Source organism: Neovison vison, chromosome 3, assembly GCF_020171115.1.
Source record: "Neovison vison isolate M4711 chromosome 3, ASM_NN_V1, whole genome shotgun sequence".
Lineage (NCBI taxonomy): Eukaryota > Metazoa > Chordata > Mammalia > Carnivora > Mustelidae > Neogale > Neogale vison.
The window spans coordinates 47,463,363-47,469,362 of NC_058093.1; positions in this window are offsets into that span (position 1 = coordinate 47,463,363).

The window sequence follows — 6,000 nt, forward strand, 5'->3', positions numbered from 1 at the left end:
AAATCACACTTACAACTGTATGTGTGTATATATGTATATATATACATATATAAATATATAAATATATATATATATATGAAATTTAGAAAGAGCTTTCCAAACTCAACAGTTAGAAAACAACCCAATTTGGGGCGCCTGGGTGGATCAGTGGGTTAAGCCTCTGCCTTCGGCTCAGGTCGTGATCTCAGGATCCTGGGATCAAACCCTGCATGGGGGGGGGGTCTCTGCTCAGCAGGGAGCCTGCTTCCTCCTCTCTGTGCCTGCCTCTCTGCCTACTTGTGATTTGTCTCTCTGTTACTCTGTCAAATAGATAAATAAATAAAATCTTAAAAAAAAAAAAAGAAAGAAAGAAGGAAAACAACCCAATTAAAAAAAATTGAGAAGAAGCTTGAACAGCACAGCACTGAAGAGGACATATGAATGGCGGATACCACACGGATGGGTGCTCAGCATCATTAACTATCAGGGAAATGCAAATTAAAACCATAGTGAGGTACTATCTACATACATATTAGAATGGCTAAAATAAAAAGAAATTTAAAATTTAATAAATTGGGCATCTGACTGGCTCAGTTGGTTTGGTATCTGGCTCTTGATCTCAGCTCAGGTATTGATCTCAAGGCCATGAGTTCAAGACCAGTAAATTAAAGCAGCGCCTGGGGAACTCAGCCAGTGAAGCATCTGACTCTTGGTTTTGGCTCAGGTCATGATGTGGGGGGTGATGAGATGGAGCCCTGCCTTGGGTTCCTTGCTCAGCAGAGTCAGCTTAAGATCCTTTCCCCCTCTTCCCTTCTGCTGTTCTCCCCACTGTGCATGCTTGAGTACTCTCTCAAATAAATAAATAAATAAATAAAATCTTTAAATAAAATAGAATGGCTAAAATAAAAAGCACTGACAGTAGCAAGTGCCCTAATTTTCCCAGGGGTTTCCCAGTTTTAGCACTGAAATTCCTGTATCCCTGCAAATCCCTCAGTCACCAGGGAGAGGACGCAGAACTTGCGCTCTCATAGGATGTAAATGGTCGGAACGCAGAACGGTGCAGCCACTCTCGACATCCAGACGGTTGCTTAAGTCCACCCTACACCTTGCATATGACCCAGTCTTCCTAACCTTGTCTATTTATCCTAGAGAAATGAGTTATCCTCACAGAAAAACAGGAGTATGAAGCACTTGCTACAGCATGCCTATTCACAGCCCCCAAATGGAGACAAGCCAGAAGCCCCCCAGCAGGTGAGTGAGTGGTCCACCCACGCCAGGAACACTATGGTTACGTGCACAGCACTGGTGAGCCCACTCACGGAGCACGCCCACCCATCGCAGAGCTCCCTTGCAGAGCCACCCCCCCCCCCCGTGGAGCCCCCTCGTGGAGCCCTCCCCCCACTGATGAACCCCATTGTCTCGCAGACCCAACTTCCTCCTGCAGAGCCCTCTGTCTCGTGGAGCCCCCTCACCCCCAGGGCCACCCCAGCGCCCTGTTCTCTTCTATGCCCCTCCGCTGTGAGCCCAGCAGGTGTACTATGCTGTGACCCTGCCCCAGGCAGTGATCCCCCCATCCTTCCCACCCTGCCTCTGGGAAGGTGGCCTGGCTCCTGCCTCTCCTGACCCAGGGCTCGAGGCTGGGGGTCCTATGGGGCAGGAATGCACAGGTGTCTGTCTGTCTTTCCCCAGAGTTCCTCCCCCCGACCCACTGTTGCAGGCTGGGAAGCAGGACTAGGGGCTCATTCTGGGGGACTGCACGTTTTTCCTCTGGCAGGCAACCCACTCCTCTGTCCAGTGACCCAGGTGCGTGAGGCTGTAAGCCCGCAGCCCACCCAGTGCCCCCATGAAGTGGGGAGCCCAGGCTTCCAGGTTCAGAATGGGCTGGGTGGGGAAAGAAGTGTTGGGGAGGGGGGATCTGGGGAGCCTTCCTGGACTTCACAGAGAAGCTTCTCTCTCCAACAGAGGCTCTGTCTGAGGGACAGGAGCCCAGGTGGCCAGAGCTTGGTGCCCACCCCCTTGAGATGGGGTTTCTCTACCTGGGCTCAGATTTTCCTTAGCATCTGGAGGCCCACTGGCCTTAGGTGAGTGTTTTCTCTCTCTGGGGCCCCTTCCAGGCTTGTCTCAGCTCTTCATGGCCTAGAATGATCCCACTGGCCCAGTGACCCAGATACAGGGTCAGAACCCCTACTCTGGGGCCCGGGGTTGGGGTGAGATGAGCCAGAAGCCTCTGCTCAGACACGTGGGCTCTTTTGGACAATGTCCAGTCGAACTGACTCATCTTGGGAGGGTCCCAAAAGCTCACCCTGTCCAAAGGGCCAGTTGGCTGGCAGTAGGGGTGGGACAGGGTGGATGGGGAGAGAGTAGACCAGAACCACCTCCCTGGATGGGAGGGATCGAGCAGTTTGGGCACTTTACCTTGCCCCTGGGTGTATGTCCCAGAGGGGACTCTCCAGGCCTCTCAGACTTTAAACCAGGCAGGGATGAGAGAATATGGAGGCCAGCATGGGGCAGCTGGGGGAGGGGGGAACAGCCTTGCTCCCTCTCCTTGGGACACAGACTGCAATGAGGAGAAGGTGCAGATGGCTGAGCCCATCCCTAGGGGCTTCTTTGTCACACAGTGGTCACCCAACAGCCTTGATCCTGAAACCCAGTGGATGAAGAGAATGGGGAGGAGGAGGGTGTTAGGGGCCTCGGCCAAGTATTACCACTTGGGTCCCTGGGGTCTCTGCCCAATCCCTTGGCCTTTGCTTCTGCTCACCACCCACTGGCTTGCTACAGGGCAGGGGCACCCCTCCCTGGGCCTCAGATTCTCCTCTGTCCAGGGAAGCCTGGGGCCCTCTTCAGGTCATGATTGAAGCCCCAGCTGCACACAAACAGTCCCTGGGGGTCCCCAGGTCTCTCTTCTGAGCAGAGGCAGCTTTGAGGGCAACCCCAGGAAGGCCTCACATTCTGGCTCTCAGGATGAGGCCAGGGCGGCCACAGAGAAGGGCAGGAGTTTCCCATGCATACTTGTCTGCCTGTCGAAGCACTGTGGAAGAGGACTGCCCACTGAAGGGGGGTGGGTGAGTGAGCGGACCCCTATACACCTTCCCCAAATGTGAAGGGAAGCCATGCATCACTCACCATGCACTACAGAGTGAAAAAACAGGTTTTAGGACTACACCCTAATTTTGTATCCATATAGATACTATTTTGAACTGAGAGGATTTTTGGACTATGCACAGTGATGTGGATCTTAAATTTTATTTTTATTTGCTTTTCCAAGCATATTTTAGTGACTGGGTTTTACTCTAGTACTCAGAAAAATGGCTTATCTGTGGCTTCTGGCCCAGACTTTGAAATCTCAGAACAATGAGGATTATTTCAAAACAGCATATTCATGAGTAAAGTAGGCCTCAGGATCCCAGGAACATGGCTGGTGTGGTTCCCTGGGCCTGCTCTCCATGGGCTGCAGGGTGAGGGCCCCAGCTGGCCCTGGGGAGCTGAACCCCACCCCGCCCAGACAACAGCAGCCTGGGGAGATCACCTGGGTCAAGGTCTTCTGTGCCCCTACAGACAGTAAATCTTCATCTTCCAAGAATGAATTTAAGTTTTGGAAACATTCAAAGCCAGTTTGGTGCTTTCTCATGGGTCATCCACCTCTGCCTCCCATCTAGCTTCTCGGATGCTGGCAGCCAGCTTCTTCTCTGTGTCTCTCTGGACACAGACCAGCAGACATTAGGCTCCAGGTCCCACACTCGTTTTGCCCTGTGCCCAGTGGATGAGCTAAGACCCCTTGGCCAGGTTTCGGTGTTTGGATCCCGGTAGTGGGGTTCCATGGGGGACAAAACTCTCCTCCATGATGTGGCCCAGACGCAGAACTTTAAGGACGCCCCTTCCGCTGACCCAACAACTCCGAGTCCAGCATCAGCACCAAGAAAATACAGAGGCACGATTTCGCTCAACAGGGGCACAGGTGCAAACACCTCAAGTATCCAGTGATAGCCGCAATTAAATCACACTTCCAAACTCCTAGGGAACATGGTGCAGAGGCCTCGAACTGTCGAACTGTCCGAACTGGAACTGTCATTGGTAATACGTCATCATGACTGAGCAAAACGCTCCCCAGCCACAGAGCAAGTGGGAAAACTTCTACCCTGCTCCCCTTCCTTCCTCCCTCATTCCCCTCCCCCTCTGTCCTCCCTCTTCCACCCCCTGTTGTTGGATAGGAATGTGTCAGACATTTATAAGACTGGCCTGTGAGCCAGATTATGAATCTTTCATGCAAATTCTTTATTTTTTCTATACTTTCCAGACTTTAACAATGCCTCTGTCTTACTCTTAGACTAGGCTCCCCCAGGGTGGGACAGCAGGTCAGCTCCCAAAGCGTCCACCTGCCCTCCCCAAGCAGGCTCTAACGCAGCCCAAACACAGGCAAGCTCACAACCACACACTCCAAGCACACGCCTTTCCTGTAGCAACTGTAACACAACACCACACACTGAATGGGTGAAAACAACACGTCAGTACTATGATGGCTCTGGAGGCAAAAGTCTGGCATGGGTCTCAATGGGCTAAAATCAAAGTGGTGCCAGGGCTCCTTCCTTCTGGAGGTTCCCTTGCTTTTTCCAGCTTCTAGAAGCCACCTGCATCCCTTGGCTCCTGTCCACCCCCCTACTCCCACCCCTGCAAAGCCAGCCTCTCTCTGACCCTGTTTCTCCCAGACCCTGTGATGTATCTCCTCTCTGAGCCGACCCTCCTTCCTCTCAGTTAGAAGGACCCTCGTGATGCTATGCCCACCTAGACAATGCAGGTGATGGCTGCCTCAGGATCTTCCATTGAAGCTCACCTGCAAATTCACTTTTGCCACGTGAGGTAGCAATGCACCAGGATTCGGCGGAGGACGGCTTCAGGGTTGTTGCTGAGCTAGCACACCACGTGGGGAAGATGCATCCACACATAGACACACACAGAATACACAGACACACACAGACACACAAGCACACACAGTCACATGCAGACACACACACAGACACCCACACACAGACACATGCAGACACACACAGACCATACACAGACACACAGAGAGACATGCACACAGACACACAAGCACACAGAGTCACACACAGACACAGACACACACAGACATATAGTCACACACACAGACCCGCAGACACATAAATACACAGTTACACATAGACACACAGACACACACATAGTCACACACACAGACACACACACTCAGACACTCGGATCCACATACTCAGACACACACTCAGACACAGACACACATACACTCTCAGACACACAAGCACCTTACTCAGACACACACACACAGTCACACATAGTCAGACACTCAGACCCACGTACTCAGACATACACTCAGACAAACACACACACATTCAGACACACACAGTCACACAAGCAGATGCAACAGCACGCACGGCCACACACAAATACTCAGACCCATGTACTCAGACACACACACAGATACACAACCGCACACAGTCACACACAGACCACACACATTCAGACACACACAGTCACACACACTCAGACTATATACACAGAGATGTGCAGAGATACACATGGGGGAAAATTTCCCCCAAAACAAAGAGAAATGTGGGTTTTCATGTTAGAAGGGGTAATGAAGTCTTGACCTAACACACTTAGTCAGTTTTAGAATTGTAAAGATAAAGACAAGTCTTAAAAACTGAGAGGGTTAGGTACTTGGGTGGCTCAGTGGGTTAAGCCTCTGCCTTCAGCTCAGGTCATGATCTCAGGGTCCTGGGACCGAGCCCCACATCAGGCTCTGTGCTCAGCTGGAAACCTGTTTCCTCCTCTCTCTCTGCCTGCCTCTCTGCCTAATTGTGATCTCTGTCTGTCAAATAAATGAATAAAATCTGGAAAAAAAAAAACAACTGAGGGGGTTGAATGGCATCACTCATCGAGATATGTTGAGTCCTAATCCTGTCCTGTGAGCAGGATCCCGTTTGGACAGGGGGTCTTTGCAGGGGTTACCAAGTGAGGACGAGGTTATGT